Consider the following 21,497-nt stretch of genomic DNA (forward strand, 5'->3'; position numbering starts at 1 on the left):
AGGAAACACACCGCTGCAGTAACGGGGGACTTTAACCACCCTGGCACCTTTATCATCCAAAGGGTGGAAGAGGGGACTAGAGGGTCAGCGATGCTGGACCTAATACTTACTAATAGGGATGAAATGGTTGAAGGAGTGGAAGTTGTAGGGACTTTGGGGGAGAGTGACCGTGTCATGCTAGGATTCAGCATCATGCAGGCAAGGGGAACGGAACCAGGTCAGACTGGTCTTCTGGCTTTGAAGAGAGCTGACTTCAGCAAACTGAGAGCAAGAACAGGAAGGATTCCACGGATGGACATCCTAGAGGGGAAAACAGTTCAGGATGCTTGGGAAGTTCTAAAAAACAAGATAATAAAGGCCCAAAGAACAATACCACAGAAAGAAAAGCAAGACGCAAGGGGCCTGGAGGCTCAATCCTACGAAGAACAGCTACAGCAACTGGGCATGTTTGGCTTAACGAAGAGAATACTCTCTTAACGAGAGTAACCATGTCACCGAGGGAGACATGATAGCCGTTTTCCAGTACTTGAAGGGCTGCCACAGGGAAGGGGGCGTCCGTGTATTCTCCATGGCACCTGAGGGTAGGAGAAGAAACAAGGCGGGGAAGCTCGTCAGAGGGAGATCCAACCAGGAAATAAGGAGGAGCTTCCTGACTGTGAGAACTCTTAAGCAGTGGGATTGGGCCAGGAGACCGCCAAGGTCCCTCCAACCCTGTGATTTTGTGATTCTAAGTGTCAGCGGGACAAAGGATCCCCAAAATTAAACACTCGAGGCTCGATGACTTGGAAAGAGCAAAGATTTATTTCGCGATTGCAATGGCGGGTCCCTCCTCGCAGGAAGGAACCCTGAATGCATCCAAAGCCAGTAGTTTTATACCCTATCTGTCCTCCCCCTCCTCCGAGGGCTCAGCTCACAATCTTCCTGTTTTCCTAAGCATTTTGCATTGTCTAGTTACTTATCTAAGGGTCTGTGGGATGATTTCCGCAGACCTTATCTCATCCTTGGTTTAAGGTCTGTTCTTACTTAAACACATATATTTAGGTGCCAGCGTTCTTACTCAATCAACTATAAATTCCTAACCTAATCAAGTTTACCTGACACCCATCTCCTTAGCCATTAATTCCTAACTAAACAATTTTATCTGATACCATTTGTGGCTAGCCTCCCCTTCAGCCATGAGTTTGAGGCACATACTGGGGTTTTTCTTTAAACAGCACTTTTTCATATTACCCCCCTCTCACATAAGCAATAGCCTTCTAGATGCGTTATGACTTTTTTAAAAAGAGAGTTGAAGGGCTTCCACAGGGAAGGGGGTGTCCGTGTATTCTCCATGGCACCTGAGGGTAGGAGAAGAAACAGTGTGGGGGTGTTGGAAGAAATTAAGATCTCTCCCTGCTGTTTGTGTTGTCTTCCCTCGGAAACACTGTCTCCACTGTCTCCACTGTCTTTACCTTGAGCAAGGTAAAAGGTTAAAGGTTGCACATAAGAATGAGCTTGATGCAAAAAGGAGATGCCAGAGATTAATATGTAAAAGGAAGCCCAACTGTTTAAACAAAGGACTTCCTTCTGATTCAGTCAGAAACCCTGGAAACACCAAAGGTTGCTCATTCACAGATATTAGCAGAACCCATCCAGGTAAAGGTTCTTCCCCAGCCAAACAGATCTCCATAATCCAACCACAAAAGATCCCTTCCAAGGTGAACATTCCAGGCTAGTAGACAAAGCCACAGACCACCAGGTCAGGAAACACCAACAGCAGGGGGCCAAACCACAGAGCGCCCCCTCTCTGAAATCCGGGAAACTGCACTTTTCTCAAATTCCTAGGGGGCGGGAACACCCTTGCATAGCAATGGCCCAGCTCTCCGATATAAAGGGCTTATTGTCATGAGTAAGGATGGTGAGCAGGGGGCTCCCATCCAGGCTGTAAAGCGCATGCGTAGCACTGAGGAATTGGGCAGCCATTCAAAGAGACACAGATCGGGACTGCCTTAACCTTGGGGTTTATATGTCTGGGTTTTTCCCATGCTTCTTCAGTTTGTTAGGATTCCTGTTTTGTACAAGCAATAAAACACTAGAGACCAGTTCCTTGTCTCAGCATGGTTCCTGGCTGTTAGGACACTTATGAGGGAAATACTGGTGCGGCCACCCTCCACAACACGCTTACTCTGCATTTCGTGTTCTCAGAGAATAAACCTTCAACCTCTGTTCCAGCAACTGCCTGCGTCTTTTCATTCCTGGCTCGGGACGAACCCTGGTAAGAATTCCTTCTAACAGGGGGAAGCTCGTCAGAGGGAGATCCAACTGGGAAAGAAGGAGGAATTTCCTGACTGTGAGAACTCCTAAGCTGTGGAACAGCTTGCCTCCTGGAGTTGTGGGTGCTCCATCGCTGGAGGTTTTCAGGAAAAGACTGGACAACCATTTTCCTCTTACTGCTGATCCCGGTTGGGAAAGGGGGTTGCATGAAATTCCCTCTGCTTGATTGGCGATGTGACCTGGAGCATTGGGGTGGAGTCCTACATTGCAGGTGCCAAATGTCAAATGTCATTTCATCCTTGGGGACACTGAATACTACTGGTGGAAAAGCCTCATTTTAAAGATGGAAACCCTGAAAACAGGAGAAGGAAGCCAGGAGAGCGACTGTCCTACTCAGAACAAGGGACGCTCCACGTGTTTGGGGGAGAGCCCTGTTATCTGTGGCAGCCCCAGAGCCGAAGGCATCAAATAGCAGCTTTTCAGACAGAGCCAGGCATTTGAATACAACTGGTGGGACAGAGAAGGTGCTACAGACTCCTCCTGCAGAATCCCATCCCTCCCCCGGGAAGGGGTGCAGAAGCAGTGCCAGATGGGCCAACTATCTTGCAAGAGGGCAAGTGGATGGGGGGGGAAGAAATCAGGAGGAGGAGGTGGATTCTCCAAATGTAAGAAGAGAAGGGGGGAGTCCTGGGGGGGAAGAGGGATGGGCTTTTTCCAGCGGTCCCTCCCCCCCCCCCCTCCACCTTCTGATTCCCTGTTTCTGCTCCGAGGTTTGTCCTCCCTGGCTGTGTGAGACTAGGCTGAAACTGCCATAACTAAAGATGAAGCAGACACTAAGCAGAGAGGACAAAAAGATACTGTCTAAAAGGTCCCTTCAGTCAAAGGCTTTAGAGTAGTCAATAAAACAGAAATAGATGTTTTTCTGAAACTCCCTGGCATTTTCCATTATCCATCGGATATTGGCAGTTTGGTCCCTACTTCCTCTGCCTTTTCTAAACCCAGCTTGTACATCTGGCAATTCTCGCTCCATGAATTGCTGAAGTCTACCTTGCCAGACCTTGAGCATTACCTTACTGGCATGTGAAATGAGTGCCACTGTTCGATAGTTTGAACCTTCTTTCGTGTTTCCCTTTTTTGGTATGGGGATATAAGTTGATTTTTTCCAATCTGATGGCCATTCTTGTGTTTTCCAAATTTGCTGGCATATAGCATGCATTACCTTGACAGCATCATCTTGCAAGATTTTGAACAGTTCAGCTGGGATGCCGTCATCCCCTGCTGCCTTATTAGCAATGCTTCTTAAGGCCCACTCAACCTCACTCTTCAGGATGTCTGGCTCTAGCTCACTGACCACACCGTCAAAGCTACCCCCGATATTGTTATCCTTCCTATACAGGTCTTCTGTATATTCTTGCCACCTTTTCTTGGTCTTTTCTTCTTCTGCTAGGTCGTCATCTTTGTTTTTGATCATACCCATTTTTGCCTGGAATTTACCTCCGATGTTTCTAATTTTCTGGAAGAGGTCTCTTGTCCTTCCTATTCTATTGTCTTCTTCCACTTCCACGCATTGCTTGTTTAAAAATAATTCCTTATCTCTTCTGGCTAACCTCTGGAATTTTGCATTTAATTGGGCATATCTCCCCCTATCACTGTTGCCTTTTGCTTTCCTTCTTTCTTGGGCTACTTCTAGTGTCTCAGCAGATAGCAATTTTGCCTTCTTGGTTTTCTCTTTCTTTGGGATGTATTTTGTTGCCGCCTCCTGAACAATGTTGCAAACTTCTGTCCATAGTTCTTCCGGGACCCTATCTACTAAGTCCAGTCCCTTAAATCTGTTCTTCACCTCCACTGCATATTCCTTAGGAATATTACTGAGCTCATATCTAGCTGATCTCTGGGTCTTCCCTAATCTCTTTAGTCTGATCCTAAATTGTGCAGTAAGACATTCGTGATCTGAACTACAGTCAGTTCCAGGTCTTATTTTTACCAACTGTATAGATGTCCACCACCTTTGGCTGCAAGGGATGTAGTCAATCTGATTTCGGTGTTGTCCATCTGGTGAAGTCCATGTATAAAGCCGTCTCTTAGGTTGTTGGAAGAGAGTGTTTGTTATGCAGAGTGAGTTGTCTTGGCAAAATTCTATCAGCCTATGTCCTGCTTCGTTTTGTTCTCCCAGGCCATGCTTACCTGTAATTCCAGGTGTCATTTGACTGCCCACCTTAGCATTCCAGTCTCCTGTGATGAAAATAACATCTCTTTTAGGCGTGTTGTCCAGTAGGTGCTGCAGATCCTCATAGAACTGCTCTACTTCTGCTTCTTCAGCATCTGTGGTTGGGGCGTATATTTGGATCACTGTGATGTTAGATGGCTTGCCCTGAATTTGAATTGAGATCATTCTTTCGTTTTTTGGATTGTATCCAAGCGCTGCTTTAGCCACTTTACTATTAATTATGAAGGCTACTCCATTTCTTCTGTGGTCCTCTTGTCCACAGTAGTAGATCTGGTGGTCATCTGATGTGAAGTGGCCCATTTCAGTTCACTGACGCCCAAAATGTCTATCTTTAATCTTGACATCTCACCAATAACCACATCCAATTTGCCCTGGCTCATAGATCTTACATTCCAGGTTCCAATGGTGTGTTGATCCTTAGAACATGGGATTCGCCGTTCACCACCAGCACCGTCGGCCGCTAGCCATCCTTTCGGTTTCGAGCTAGCTGCGTCATCACGCCTGGGGCTAGCTGAACTCATCCTCTGTTCCTCCCCAGTAGCATTTTGACCATCTTCCAACCTGGGGGTCTCATCTTCCGATGGAATACCGACATATCTCTCGTTGTACTGATCCTTTTAGTTTTCACGGCAAGAATACTGGGGTGGGTTGCCATTACCTTCCCCAGGGATCGCATTTAGTCTGACCTCTCTGTCATGACCTTCCCGTCTTGGGTGGCCCTTCACGGTTTAGCTCATGGCATCATTGAGGTGCTCAAGCTCCAGCACCACGACAAGGTAACGATCCTTTGCTGAAGCAGAACATCTTGCGCAACCCAAACGACCCAGTAGCCCAAGAAGAAAAAACAGGAGTTATCTACACCATACAGTGTAAGGACTGTAGCAGCCACTATGTGGGACAGACAGGCAGCAAACTAGCAGAGTGCATCCACGAACACCAACTGGCAGTCAGAAGACACGATGAGAACTCCTTCATCTCACAACACATGGACAGACTCAACCATACCTTCAACTGGGAAATGGTGAGCATCCTAGAACAAGCCAAATCCAGAAAAACGCAAGAGAATTCCTGGAAGCAATCAACACCCGCATATGCAAAGATCGACACCGGAATTAACAGCAGATGAACAATACACCCTAATTTAGGAAGCATTAACTCAGTCAACAAACCAGCAGCAAACAACAGCCCAATCTAGGAACTTTTAAGGAGAGAAGAACACCCCCACCAAACAACCAGGGCAAAGTATGGTATATAAACAGAGGGCAAAGTCCACTCCCTTTTCGCACTGAAGATGTTGCCTGGTCTGGCAATGAAATGTCTGCAAGAAAACAACAAGGCTCAGAGAGCACCAAGGACTCTACAACCATTAGAATGGAGAATTTCGTAGGGACGTTTGTGGCAGTGACAAAAGCCCTGTAAAGTTTCAGATGGAAAGGCTGTTCTGCCTTGCAGTTGAACACGATTAAGAGCTGCAGGAATCGTGAGCTGAGGAGAAAAGGCATCGTGGTTTTCAGCATAGGATCTCCAGGTGTAGGAACAGCCCCTGCTGTGATCGTGTTTGCCTGGAGGTGCCTGCTTGTTAGCCTTGGATGGCTGTGGGTGACAGCAGCGCCAAGAGGCTGAGCCTTTTGTTGCATCCCGCTCGGTGGTGGAGGTGGGAGAGAAGAACTGCACAGTGGAAGATGTTTCATGTCTAGAAATGCACTGTGTAAGAACCATTCATGTCTCTTGAGAAGGAAAAAACTGGGTAGTGTCAGCGTTGCTGTGAACGTGGGACCAAGGTAGGGCAAAGCTCCCTTCCCAAGACATGGGAGATGTTTCCATTTCTTCCACCCCTCTCTCAGGGCTTCTTTTTATATTTTCCCAAGAGTAAGGAGAGGAGAATTATTTGGAGCCGGTAAGTGGCATTTTAGCTATGCAGATGAATGATCCTGATTTTGCTGAGTTCAGAAGACACCAAAGAATTCACGGCTTGTTCATTTCAGTAACACAATTCAGTGACCAGATTATAATACTTTTTTTCCCTAGTAGATCACGTTGCATATGATCCCTCTGCAGAAGGACCAGGCCGGGGGTGGGGAGGAAGCAAGAGGCTCTTTTGTCCTGAGCCTCAAGGTCCGAGTGGCTTCGAATGTAAACCTCTGCAAAGTTGTTAAGCTTTAAAATATTCAAATTACATTTAATTCTCTCTTCCTTCCGCTCTCTTGCTCTTTTTTGGTGCCATATTTTTGTGCAGACCTGTTATGACATCCCATGTTATTGTGGGCAGGAGCTGCAGATGCTTGAAATGCTTCAAAAGCCTCTGGATCTTTGAGGGGGCCATACCATAATGCATAATGCAAGATGTTGATCTTGCATTCTGAACAGTATTTAGAGTCCACCCCAGTGAGGGCAAAGTATACTAAGTGCCTACGGAATACTGACGTCTTTGGGGGATAAAACAGGACAATAGAGAGGGAATGGAATGGAATGGAATGGCTTGGTGGAGGCCATGGCTGGCTGGCTACTGCAAGGGTTTATGGCAGCTCGTCTGTTTCTTTTGATTACCATCCTGCGCAGACTTCCTATTTTTTCTTTTGGGAGATGTCTCATGCGTACACCCAAACCCGCAGGTGGCAAAAAGTGGGGCAATGGGTATGAGTGTGAGGATGATCTTAATAATAATGTATGTCATGCTTAAGAAGTAAGTGCAGACCAGAAAGGAAGGAATATTAAGTGAATTTGAATATGCAAAGATGCAAAGAGACCCATTAACACTGACACTAAGGGAACAGTGGAATACCCTTTACAATAAAAAGAACAGATAAATTAGACCCCAGAAAACCTACTAAGAATATATCTATTTTCTACGAAAACCCCTGTGTCTGTTGGTTGGTTTGTAACCTCCAGTTGTGCAAAACAGTGCATCAGAGGGCAACAGGCTTTGAAGCAGGCTACCTCAAATGGGCCAGCTTACCGAATGCCACGACCCGTCACTCCCGTGTCCGGTGGTGACGGCAACGGGCTAGAAGCCAGGAGGCGGTGAATTCTAGTCCCGCCTGAGGCAGGAAAGCCGGCTGGGTGACTTTGGGCCAGCCATGCACTCCCTCAGCCCAGCTCATCTCGCAGGGTGGTGGTTGTGGGGAGAATGGGAGGAGGGAGGAGTAACAGGTGTGTTTGCCACCTTGAGTTATTTGTAAAAATAATAAAGGGATAGAAAAGAAATAGGAAGGAAGGAAGGAGGGTATGTGGCAACAGCCTTGGGGCCATCTCACACCAGCTTCTGCAGCTCCTGCTGACTTTTGTCAGGACGTTCCTAGAGCAGCCCAGGAATCCCTGTATTCACAGCGTTTTCTTCCCACTAGGACAATGGCTTCCTTCAGAGTAGGCAAGTGGGAGAGAGCGGAACTTGAGATCTGTTGCTTGTGAATATGCGTGTATGCTGCCGCCATCGTATGACTATGTGTACTTCCATCGTTTCCTTCTCTGTAGCGTGTCAATACCCATGCGTTGCTTTTGTCTGCAGGGGAGGCACCCACCATCTTGGTGAGGACCCCTCCAGTGTGTGCGGTATCGATAAAGACCGCGGTCAGCCTTGATTATTTGTGCCCTGAGTCCTGTCTTGATTCCACACCACCTCAACTTTCTTCCGTATAAGGAACCTTCTTCCTCCCTCACTCCCTCACTCCCTTCCTTCCTTCATTTCTTTCCTTCCTTCCTTCCTTCCTTCCTTCTGCCCCTTGACCATTAACTAAGCAATACCTTCCTCTGTCCTTGGAATGTACACCTGATCTCGTTTCTACGGTAACAGCTATCTGTCAAGGCCTGTGAGAAAGGAAGAGTAAGGAGGCCAACAAGTCTTCGAGGAAACAGAACAGGGTTTCAGAGCCATAATAAAAGTGCAAGTGTTCTAAGATATTGTGAGAAGGGTTCAAGGCGTCCCCCTCCTCGTCCTTTCCGAACTCTCTTTCCCCGGCCTTTCCCTGAACGCTGTTTCCCGCCAAAACCACTTCCCCTCCGGACAAGGCAAAGGAATAGAAATCACAGGGAAATACAGCACAACAGGTCAGGGTTAAAATATGAACAGGAAAACTTGGACATAGAATTGTGTCAGGAAAACACAAGTGGGTAAAACAGATTCCCCAGTAAGCTAATCAGACTAAGGAAACAAAATGTCAGGAACTAGCCGAGGTTTCCCTGATGAAGGTGAGGAAAATCCACTCCCCCCATTTCAATAGTCTCAGCCCGGCAGGCAGAAGCCGCAGCTCAGCGGGGGCCTAATTTCCTCAAGGGCTTTCCTGCCTTTTCGGCTAACAAGAGCCCAGCTTCCCTATATAAAGGGCTCCTGGGGAAAATGCCAGTGTAGCCGCCTCCGGCAGCTGATTTCTCTGACTGCCGCAGAAAAATAAAGATGATGATAAAGATCCCCTCTGTCCAAGCAACCCCCTGAGTCCTTTTATTCCCGGGTCGGAACGGACCTGGTAAGATTTCCTTCCAACAATACCAAGGCGAAATATAGAATATATGAATATGAAATATATTTGTATTTAAGTTCTATCTACGTAAAATCATCTATCACTGTCTCCAACTTGGAAAAGGACGCAGGAGAGTCCAGTCCCTCTTTTGGGGGAGGTGGGCAGTAATTAAATTTGAGTAATAAATAGTAAATGAAATGAAGGTGCAGCCACCTGGCAAAATGCGGCGAGAAGGTAAGGGAAAGGCACTGACTGGGATTTCTCCTGTTACCTTGAAGTGGAACCAGGAAAGCTGCTGATCCAAGGAGCGATGGAGAGCAGGGGCTGTTCCTAAACCTGGAGATGCTACGCTCAAAACCACGATGCCTTTTCTCCTGAGCTCAATACTCCTGCAGCTCCCACCCCTCATGTTCAACTGCAAGGCCGAGCAGCCTTTGCATCTGAAGCTTTACAGGGCTTTTGTCACTGCCACAAGCGTCCCCAATAAATCCTCCATTCTAATGGTTGTAGAGTCCTTGGTGCTCTCTGAGCCTTGTTGTTTTCTTGCAGACGTTTCATTGCCAGACTAGGCAACATTTTCAGTGCGAAAAGGAGTGGGGATATATATTTGATTGGTACCAAGGAGGGAGCTCAGAAGGAGGTAAACACAACGGGGTTTTAACACTTTGTAATTGTTAACCGATCAGGTATTTCCAGCCTGCCTCAGTGTTACGTGTCCCTGCATAGCGATTCTGTCTTCCTCTTCCATTCGCCCCCCCATCTCAATTTAAACCCTACGAAAATAGAGCCACTCTGTGAAGTGAGGTGACCATATCGCTTAGCAACAGCAACCTCAGCAGTCCCAGTTGCCGTCGTTAAACGAGGACCTCCTTGTACCTTCCTGCTGGCTTCCAACAAGCAAAGTCAATGGAGTACCCAGCAGGAAGGTGCAACTTTCGATGATGCGACGTCACGCTTAACTCTGGGTGACATCACGCTTAATGGCCACAACTGGAACTGCCGTCAGAAGTCAGTGCAGTCATGTGACGTTTTGCTTTACAACTGTGTCACTTACCGATGGAGCTGCCGGTTCCCATTGTGGTTGGTAACTGAGGACTACCTACATTGCATTTGAGATATAGTAGTGACTGCAGGTTATTAAAGGACTTCCTGTAGTAAACTGTTCTGTTAGTAAAGGGGGTGTAATGGCCTTTGCTAGCAGGTAGTAACCTCTCCAAGGCAGTAAGAATTGTTGCATTGCCCCTGCCTGGGTGCTGTTCCTGTCCAGTGTTTCTAAAGGTACCCTGGTTGATGAGGACCATTAGTTGCATCGTGAAAGGCTCTAATGCCCCCCAAACTGGACAGGTTGTCTGTTCTCATCTCCAGATCAGATGTTTCAATTCATTTGCTTAGTATTTGTTTCTCCTCTGGATTTCTTTAACTTTGTATGACTTATTATCTGGAACAATTTTGATTCATACATAATGCTTCTTTTTCATTCATCGCTAACATTATTGTGAAAAAGAGAGAGCGAAGGATCAACCCTACTTGCTTGTTACCGACTGGCAATTCGAAATTGAGTCTTCCCAGTGTAAGTCAAACACAGTGCTTACCGAATGAGACATCCTGGATCTCGGCTTTGTATGATCAGCCTTTAGCAGATTTAGAATCTCCTCCTGCAGGAACAAAGCCGGTTTGCTGGGAACACCGGCTTCAAGACCTGGGCGCGCTTTGAAGCAGCCCTGGCCAGCATGAGTGAAGCTGGCTCCCTTGGAGCCTGTGGCCTGTTGGGGCTCCCAGGTCATATTTCCTTTAGAGCCTCGGGAAATCAGGCACGAAATTTTAGGAGGTAGAGAGGGGTTGATCTCCACCGAGAGCCAAGCCCTGCAGAAGCCCAGGAATCTTTTGATCAGCTTTTGACCTGCCCTCCACGTGTTGTGCCCAAGCGGCCTGAGAATCCTCAAGGCTGAAAGCGAACTCCTCTGGGAATTGGGAAGGCTGCCCAGAGCAGTTCTGCCATCTAGCGAGATTTAAGGTCTGCAATGAGAGAGAGAAAGACAATACCTCCTTCCTCAATTGTGGTTTGCAAGCACTGCTGCTGGTCGCTTCCAGGTTTTGTGGCGTGTTTCACGATTGGTTCTGTTAATAGGATGAAGCTGGCAATCGTTTGGGGACTGCGCACACAAAAGGTGCTTCATGAACTTTTGGGCCCAGCCCTGAGCTAATCTTGAAAGGCTACGTTGGGTCAAGCTTCACTCTTCAAGCTTTGCTGGGTGAAGCTTCACTCTTCAAGCTTTGCTCAGTTGCAAAGGTACGTTTTGCGGAGTTATCCTGTAGCCCCAAGGCGTCTAACTGGCTGGAACAGTCCTCACTGATCGCTAAAGGAGGTGCATTTTTCATTGCCTGTTTGCACACCTTTTCCCCCCAGGATGCTTTCCCTTGGTTTGGTTCTCCTTCTTGCAAAGGAAGGTTCTTGCTCCGTTACAGTGGTGAGGAGTGCACCCTTAGGAGGCCTCAGGAAACAGGTTGGGGACAGATCGTCATGGAGCAAATGTATTCACGCTGGGACTCGAAAACGACTTGGTTGCACATAATCAACCAAAAAATCTCGCCAACGCCTTAGGCTAGACACCGGACGAGTGTGTTTTTCAGCCTCATGGCGCTAGATGGCGCTCAAGAAATAAGCAGCCCCCACGCCTTGGAAGCTGTCAATATAGTGGCGGCGTCTGTGGTTGCTGAGGACCGACATGCGACGGGAGGGGGAGCTGAAACGATAGAGTATTGGATTGCTAGAGAGGAGGAGGGCAGAGGAACTTCCGGGTCCGGCTCCCAGCTGGGGGGAGAGCGGCGCGGAGGAGCGCTCTGTGGTCTTCCCGGGGCTGGTCGGAGCAGCAGCGGCCGGAAGGTGAGCGGCGGACGGGAGGGAGGCAGGCCGGGAGTGCGTGGGGAGGGAGGCAGGCCGGGAGTGCGTGGGGCTGCCTCGTTCCTCCGTGGGAGAGAATCAGAGGAGCAACTCCGCTGCGAAATGCCGGCTGCCCCTTATTCCTCCCCACCCCGCATTTTCTTCCTCCGTGCTGCGCGCTTTGAAACTGGTGCATGCACATCCATCCATCCATCCATCCAATTTGTCCCCGCCCATCTCCTCCCATCGGGGGACTCATCCATCCATCCATCCATCCATCCAATTTGTCCCCGCCCATCTCCTCCCATCGGGGGACTCTGGGCGGTTTACAACAATCAATTAAAACAACAATCATAAAATATAAAGTATAAAATTACAATAATTAATATAAAAAGAGTAAAGACAAAAAGTCCAAGTGGCAAAAGTGGCTTTTCTGGCGGTCGGGAGATTTAAAGAGTCTCCTTCACGTCAGTGTTGACTCCTTGTGACTTTATGGAGATGCTGTTTTCTTGGCAAGAATCTGGGACCGACCTGCCACTGCCGTCTCCTGGGATGTTTTTTGTCCTTCCAAAAGACCTCCCATCCATGTATTAATGAGGTTGAACTCTGCTTAAACCAGCTCTTTTTTTTAAAGTAGCTATTCGGGAATGTTCACGTAGTCTTCGCATACCACTTCTTTAGTGACCATTCAAAGTCAGGATGGCGCTGAAAAGGAGTCTTCCAACTGGTCCTGAAACTTGTGGCCCTCCAAGTGATGTGCGTGCTGGCAACCGATGCACATTGACGACGGTGACAGCATCTTGCACTCCCATGATTGCTGTTTGCCACCTTCAGATCCGGCTTCTGACCAGCCAAATCAATGGGGAATCCAGCAGGAAGCTGCAAATCACGGTCATGTGACACTGTTGCCTACAAACTGAGGCACCTGGAGTTTGGCTGGAGCTGATAAAAACTTGGTCCCTCAATTTGGGAGAGAGACTGACTTTGCAAAGTGGATTTTGCCTACCTGAAAACAGGAATCACAGAGCAATTCAGGGAAAAGCAAAAGCATTTGTTAAGGTGGGGGGTCAAGTCCTTTTATAGGGTGCAGAGACAAATGACATACATTCAGTAGACGTGATACGTCATAAGGCAAGCAATCAAACAATAACAGACATTGATTACATGCGAGAATTGGACAACAGGAAACATTGAATCTAGGTAACATTCCCAAAGTGGCAAATTTATGGGTTCTGTCACTCCCTTTCCCAGCCATGTTTGTATCATCTTAAAACTTGCAAGTGTATTCAAGGACTTTCCGAATACGCTCTCTGTTGTTTAGTTGCTGAAAAGGCTAGTTTTTGCACCTAAAAGGAAGAAAGGGTTTTGGGTAAAAGGAAAACATGGTTTCTTGAACTTGAAAAGAAGGCATGGATGACCTCCTCAAATGCTAATATCACCTTTTTCAAAAAGCTAATAATGAAGCCTAAAAATTCCAGGTAACAACATTGCACTTAATGACCCACAGTGATGTTTCCTTTTACTGCCAAGTCTAGCCAACAAACACAGGATTTCCTAGTGGTCTTCCATTCACGTATCACAGATCTTTGACATTGTGCTTAATGACCGCAGCCAAAACTGCTGTAAGTCAGCACATTCCCGTGATGTCATTTTTATTTTTTAATTTATATATCCAATTTATTCCCCACTCATCTCACTCAGAGAGCGACTTAATGACCGAGCTGCTTAGTGACAGAGTTGCCGGTCTCAATTTCCATCAGAAAGGAGGACTACCTGTATTGTACGGTGATGTCCCCAGAGTGGTTGTGGACAGGATTTTGTGCTCTTTTCTTTGAAAGGAGTTGAATGGACAAATCTGGTGCTTTCAATCTTGCAGAGGCTTTGGGGGCCATTTCATCTGTTGAAGCCCCCCAGCCCTCTCAAAGTAGCCCCAAAATATTGACCATACCCACTTCTGGGACATTTTGCAGGCTGAAATTCACAAGGATTTTCTAAATACGTACATTCACAGGTGTGCGTACTTGTATTTCTCTCTCTGTGTGTGTGTGTGTGTAGAATCCGTCCCCAGCATGTCCAGAGATCCTCGATGATAACCCTTTAAGTGCTAAGAATCTGTGATTGACCCAAGCCAGCAAGTGAATGTCAGGATATGAACATGGATATCGCTAGTCTTCCGTGTGTCAAAGGAATCATAAGGAATGTTAGAGGTTAATCTAGCCTTTGGCACGTTTACTTTTTCTTTCTAACGTATGCTGTTTTGTTGTTGTTTGCACATGTTGTGCAGCCATTTTAGAGTTGATAATTAAACTAACACTTCTCTGTGAATCTTGTAGACAAAAACGATGCCAGTAAGAGCCTTCTGGACAACTGAGAATCACAAGCAGCATTAAAAAGGAAAGCAAATCCAGCCAGCAATCAAAACTTTTTCACTTTCTCCAGAGAACCCCAAAACTCTTCTCCTTGCCCAGCAGGTGACAGACGAGGGAGAGAAAAACAGGAAGAGAGTTTTTGAGCTGGAAAAAATTGATTGTGTGGAACTCAAATATTCCATGAAAAGGTCAAAGGGGATAATTTCCAAATTCAGAAAAAGAGAGAAATACCTGGAGGTCAGTGGGGAGGAAGAGGTCACTGGGATAGCCCCATAGGACAGACGGTAACGCAAGTCTCATACTTTGAGGAAGGAAACAGGTGCTTGAATCAAAGCACCACAAAACAAGGGATCAGAAATCATTTTGATCTCCTCGAGAATCCCAGAGTATCAGTGGTGGAAAGCCCCACAAAGGTGTATCTTCTGGGAAAAGCCCACATTACAGATGACAGCTGATGATGCACAAGAGGACCTACACTGGCGAGGAGGCCTACCAGTTTTCTCAATGCAGCAAGAGCTTTAGCAAGCACGGCACCCTGGTCAATCAAAATTGGACTCACGCAGGAGACAAACTCTATGAGTGTCCAGATTGTGGGAAAAGTTTCAGTCCAAAATCAAACCTGGCGATACACCAGGGGACTCACACGTGAGAGAAACCGTATGAGTGTCCAGATTGTGGGAAAGATTTCAACCAGAGTTCCAGCCTGGTCATGCAGCAGAGGACTCAAGCAGGGGAGAAACCGTATGAGTGTCTAGATTGTGGGAAAGGTTTCAGTCGCAATTGCCACCTGCTGAACCACCAGAGGACTCACACGGGAGAGAAACCGTTTGAGTGCCCAGATTGTGGGAAAAGTTTCAGTCAGAATTCCGGCCTGGTGAAACACCAGAGGACTCACACAGGAGAGAAACCATATGAGTGTCCAGATTGTGGAAAAAGTTTCAGGCAGAATTCCGGCCTGGTGTACCACCAAAGGACTCACACAGGAGAGAAACCATATGAGTGTCCGGTTTGTGGGAAAAGTTTCAGTCAGAATTCCAGCCTGGTGAACCACCAGAGGACTCACACAGGAGAGAAACCGTATGAGTGTTCGGTTTGTGGGAAAAGTTTCAGTCAGAATTCCGGCCTGGTGTACCACCAAAGGACACACACAGGAGAGAAACCGTATGAGTGTCCAGATTGTGGGAAAAGTTTCAGTCAGAATTCTGGCCTCATGAACCACAAGAGGATTCACACAGGAGAGAAACCGTATGAGTGTCCAGATTGTGGGAAAAGTTTCTGTCAGAATTCCCACCTGCTGAACCACCAGAGGACTCACTCAGGAGAGAAACCATATGAGTGTCCAGATTGTGGGAAAAGTTTTAGTCGGAATTCCCACCTGGTGATACACCAGAGTATTCACACAGGAGAGAAACCGTATGAGTGTCCGGATTGTGGGAAAAGTTTCAGTCAGAATTCCCACCTGGTGATACACCAGAGCACGCACACAGGAGAGAAACCACATGAGTGTCCAGATTGTGGGAAAAGTTTCAGTTGGAAGTCTGACCTGGTGAAACACCAGAGGACTCACACAGGAGAGAAACCGTATGAGTGTCCGGATTGTGGGAAAAGTTTCAGTTGGAATTCCCACCTGGTGATCCACCAGAGGACTCACACAGGAGAGAAACCGTATGAGTGTCCAGATTGTGGGAAAGGTTTCAGTCAGAATTCCACCCTGGTCATGCACCAGAGGACTCATGCAGGAGAGAAACCATATGAGTGTCCTGATTGTGGGAGAAGTTTCAGTCGGAATTCCCGCCTGGTGAACCACCAGAGGACTCACACAGGAGAGAAACCGTATGAGTGTCCGGATTGTGGGAAAGCTTTCACTGAGAATTCTGGCCTGGTGTACCACCAAAAGACTCACACAGGAGAGAAACTCTATGAGTGTCCGGTTTGTGGGAAAAGTTTCAGTCAGAATTCCCAGCTGGTGAACCACCAGAGGACTCACACAGGAGAGAAACCGTATGAGTGTCCAGATTGTGGGAAAAGTTTCAGTCAGAATTCCGGCCTGGTGTATCACCAGAGCACTCACACAGGAGAGAAACCATATCAGTGCCCAGATTGTGGGAAAAGTTTCAGTCGGAATTCCAGCCTGGTGAAACACCAGAGGACTCACAGAGGAGAGAAACGGTATGAGTGTCCAGATTGTGGGAAAAGTTTCAGTTGGAATTCCCACCTGCTGAACCACCAGAGGACTCACAGAGGAGAGAAACCATATGAGTGTCCGGATTGTGGGAAAAGTTTTAGTCGCAATTCCCACCTGGTGAACCACAAGAGGACTCACACAGGAGAAAAACCATATGAGTGTCTGGATTGTGGGAAAAGTTTCAGTCAGAATTCCCACTTGGTGGTGCACCAGAGTACTCACACAGGAAGAAACCGCATGAGTGTCCGTATTGTAGGAAAAGTTTCACTACTAGATCTATCCTAATAAATCATGTAGGTTTACACACGGGGGAGAAACCATTCACATGCCACGACCGCGGACAGTGCTTAACGCAAAGTGCCTCCCTTCTCAAACACAAGAAAATCCACATGAGGCCGAAGATGATGTGTGTAGAGAGGCCTTGAATTTCATTTCTGATCTCCCATTGAAAGTCCTGCTGAGAAATCAACTATTTAATTTGTGGCCTGATTCTTCTTAGTCAAACATTCGACATGAGGGCTGAGGGAAAAAGCGGAAAGTGTGAGTTTAATAAAGGCTGACTACATGGATCTGGCTATCAGCAGAACTTCCTGGACATTTCCTTTTGCAGAAATAGTATTTTCTTTTTTTTAAGTCTTTAAGTTTCAATATAGAGACAATACGAAGTGTAGAAAAACTTGAGAAAAGAACTAAAAGAGGACAAATTAAAAATGCAGAAATATTTAGAAAGAAACACAAAGAATGTGAGTTCTGACCTCCTTCAACACAGAAAGGGTTACAAATATATAATACCTTAATCTTTTGCTCTTAACTAAACCTTAATAAACATTATTTCTATAAAAAGTAACAATTTAATCATCAAAACCAAAAATCAAAACTTAATTTTTTTCAGATGCAAGCAAATAATCCAGAAGTGGTTTCCACATAGAAACAAATCCAGACACAGTATTTTCTCTTGTGAGTGCTGTCAATGTTGCCGTCTCTGCCAATTCCAGTAATTTCACCATCCATGCTTTCATTGTGCGAATTTGTTTATCTTTGCGCATACAAAAGTCTCAGAAGGGGTTAAAAAAACACAACGGGGTTTTAACACTTTGTAATTGTTAACCGATCAGGTATTTCCAGCCTGCCTCAGTGTTACGTGTCCCTGCATAGCCATTCTGTCTTCCTCTTCCATTCGCCCCCCCATCTCAATTTAAACCCTACAAAAATTGAGCCACTCTGTGAAGCGGGGTGTCGTTCACAAAAGCTTATAGCTTTGAATTAAATTCCTTAGCCTGACAAACTGCTACCGGATTCCCTCTGCTTTTCGGCCCAAGAAAACTCCCCCCCCGCCCAACGTCTTCCTTAGATAGAACATTTTATATCCTGCTTACTGAACAAATGGAGGGAGGATTCCCTGGTTCTTGCCAGACGGGCTTGGCTGGGAATTCATGCCTGGCCCTCTTGTTCTTACATTCAGGGCCTTCTTGGGCATTTGATCCTGACTTCCCAGCATCAGCCACTGCAACAGGTTTCTTTGGTTATCATTCCACTGTATATGGCCGCCCACCGCATAAATGATGCAGTTTTTAAATGTTAATAAAAGAACTCCAAGCAACTAGCAGCAATGTTGCAGAGTAGAAGCATGGACCAAAAAGAGAACTTGCACGGCAAGCTTAATTATGTTCAGAAATAAATTCAGTCTTCACACAGCAGTTAGATGAGGAAAAGTAGAGGTAGCTTACTTTTGTTCAGCAGATCTGGATACCGGTCGGTTCACAGTAGAAAGGCATTTCATCACTGGTTCTTTGTAGACACTTTCTATGTGGAATAGAAAGGCTGTGTGCAAGCGAAATGTTGGAGGAGTCCTCCTGCCTGCATGTCTGCCCATGAGGTAATGAGGGAGACTGTGAATCTCCCAGACTTGAGGAGGAAGAGGAAAGCAGGTGACTTCCCACAAGCACAATAGAGACACGCCTATCGAAGCGAGTATTTGTAGCTCAGGGCTGAACTGTGGAGCCCTTGGTGCTCTCTGAGCCTTGCTGTTTTCTTGCAGACGTTTCATGGCCAGACTAGGCGCCATCTTCAGTGCAAAGAGGGAGTGGGCCTTGTTCTCAGTAGAAACACACCTGCCAGATAAGCCCTCTTACTATGCTTATGAGACAATGCTGAGTTGACCCCTGATAATTCCAACAATATATAGGTGGTTTACAAACAAACAAAAGAAACATAAAAAGAAAAAAGAACAATGCAACAATTTAAAAACGAGATAAAATATATAAAGTTTAGAAAAACCATGAAATGCATAAAACTCACAGCTGAGGGAATCCCATTAGTTAGAACTGCAAGTGCAGCCACTGCACGGCTCCACCACGCTCCGGTGTCCCCAGCCCATTGGCCAAACCATGTCTTCAGGTCCTTGCAAAATGCCTGCAGAGCTGGGGCTAGTCTGATATCTGGGGGACAATGTGCCATCAGGTGGGTGCCACGGCAGAAGATCTCTTCCGTGTGGCATCTGACACATGAGGTTCTGAATTAAAAATGAGCCAGTATGACATCGGTTATCCTGGAGGAGCATGCAGGTCACCCTCACCTAGTGTTGGTAATTGGACCAAAATTTCCACCACTAAGTGATGTGGGAGTAAAGCATGATGTCGTGTGACCACATTGCTTAATGATGACAATACCAGAGTCCCTGGTGCCCTCATTAAGTGAGGACCTCCTCGCAACTTCCTGCCGGCTTCCAACAAGCAAAGTCAGTGGGCAAGCTGGCAGGAAGTTGTGAGTCCTGGGCAGCTCACGAGCATGCTGGCAGCTGGGTAAGTGGCTGGTGTGGTTCGACTGTGGCTGGGCCACGGGTGGCTACTGCTGGGTTCAGGAGGACATGTCAGTGGCTGCTGCACCATCGCCCTAGAGTGGTTGGGTGGGCGGGCATGTACTATGGAATATGGGTGGGTGGTGCTTTGGGCGCACACGGGCTGCAGAATCTGACATCCCTGGGGGGTTGCAGTCAGTCAGGCTTCGCTTTACAACCGCATCGCTTAGTGGTGAGAATTCTGATCCCATACCACCTGTATGCCCCTCACTCACTTGGCCCAGTCACTCTGTCTCAGCCCAACTCACCTCACAGGGTGGTGGTTGTGGGAAAAATAGGAGGAAGGAGTATCAGGTATGTTCACAGCCTTGAGTTATTTGTAAAAATAATAAAGGGGTAGAAAATAAGTAATACCTTATTTCATAACAACTCATTTTTAATGTGGGGGGTAACTGAGGGCTACGTGTATAATAATCTTGCTGCAGTTGTCATATATAAAAGCAAAGTTCCATGACTTTTCCCCAGCTGTTTGTCTATCAATCCCAAAAGAAAACCCTCTGGTTTCAATTGTATGTTAATACAACAGATTTTCTCCATGACGATCTGTCCCCAACCTGTTTCCTGAGGCCTCCTAAGGGTGCACTCCTCACCACTGTAACGGAGCAAGAACCTTCCTTTGCAAGAAGGAGAACCAAACCAATGGAAAGCATCCTGGGGGGAAAAGGTGTGCAAACAGGCAATGAAAAATGCACCTCCTTTAGTGATCAGTGAGGACTGTTCCAGCCAGTTAGACGCCTTGGGGCTGCAGGATAACTCCGCAAAACGTACCTTTGCAACTGAGCAAAGCTTGAAGAGTGAAGCTTCACCCAGCAAAGCTTGAAGAGTGAAGCTTGACCCAACGTAGCCTTTCAAGATTAGCTCAGGGCTGGGCCCAAAAGCTCATGAAGCACTTTTTGTGTGCGCAGTCCCCAAACGATTGCCAGCTTGCCAGCTTCATCCTATTAACAGAACCAATCATGAAACAAGCCACAAAACCTGGAAGCGACCAGCAGCAGTGCTTGCAAACCACAATTGAGGAAGGAGGTATTGTCTTTCTCTCTCTCATTGCAGACCTTAAATCTCGCTAGATGGCAGAACTGCTCTGGGCAGCCTTCCCAATTCCCAGAGGAGTTCGCTTTCAGCCTTGAGGATTCTCAGGCCGCTTGGGCACAACACATGGAGGGCAGGTCAAAAGCTGATCAAAAGATTCCTGGGCTTCTGCAGGGCTTGGCTCTCGGTGGAGATCAACCCCTCTCTACCTCCTAAAATTTCGTGCCTGATTTCCCGAGGCTCTAAAGGAAATATGACCTGGGAGCCCCAACAGGCCACAGGCTCCAAGGGAGCCAGCTTCACTCATGCTGGCCAGGGCTGCTTCAAAGCGCGCCCAGGTCTTGAAGCCGGTGTTCCCAGCAAACCGGCTTTGTTCCTGCAGGAGGAGATTCTAAATCTGCTAAAGGCTGATCATACAAAGCCGAGATCCAGGATGTCTCATTCGGTAAGCACCGTGTTTGACTTACACTGGGAAGACTCAATTTCGAATTGCCAGTCGGTAACAAGCAAGTAGGGTTGATCCTTCGCTCTCTCTTTTTCACAATAATGTTAGTGATGAATGAAAAAGAAGCATTATGTATGAATCAAAATTGTTCCAGATAATGTCACACAAGGTTAAAGAAATCCGGAGGAGAAACAAACACAAAGCGAATGAATGGAAACATTTGATCTGGAGATGACAACACACAACCTGTCCAGTTTGGGGGGCATTAGAGCCTTTCACGATGCAACTAATGGTCCTCATCAACCAGGGTACCTTTAGAAACACTGGACAGGAACAGCACCCAGGCAGGGCAATGCAACAATTTTTACTGCCTTGGAGAGGTTACTACCTGCTAGCAAAGGCCATTACACCCCCTTTACTAACAGAACAGTTTACTACAGGAAGTCCTTTAATAACCTGCAGTCACAACTATATCTCAAATGCAATGCAGGTAGTCCTCAGTTACCAACCACAATGGGAACCGGCAGCTCCGTCGGTAAGCGACACAGTTGTAAAGCAAAACGTCACATGACTGCACTGACTTCTGACAGCAGTTCCAGTTGTGGCCATTAAGCGTGATGTCACCCAGAGTTAAGCGTGACGTCGCATCATCGAAAGTTGCACCTTCCTGCTGGGTACTCCATTGACTTTGCTTGATGGAAGCCAGCAGGAAGGTACAAGGAGGTCCTCGTTTAACGACAGCAACTGGGACTGCTGAGATTACTGTTGCTAAGCGATATGGTCATCCCACTTCACAG

At 46.9% G+C, this 21,497-nt stretch overlaps 1 pseudogene; it reads left to right on the forward strand.

Annotated features, from left to right (window-relative positions):
- Positions 1–14,641: 14,641 nt before the first annotated feature.
- On the forward strand, positions 14,642–17,029 carry LOC134489833 (zinc finger protein 850-like; annotated as a pseudogene).
- Positions 17,030–21,497: the final 4,468 nt, after the last annotated feature.

Source organism: Candoia aspera, chromosome 2, assembly GCF_035149785.1.
Source record: "Candoia aspera isolate rCanAsp1 chromosome 2, rCanAsp1.hap2, whole genome shotgun sequence".
NCBI lineage: Eukaryota > Metazoa > Chordata > Lepidosauria > Squamata > Boidae > Candoia > Candoia aspera.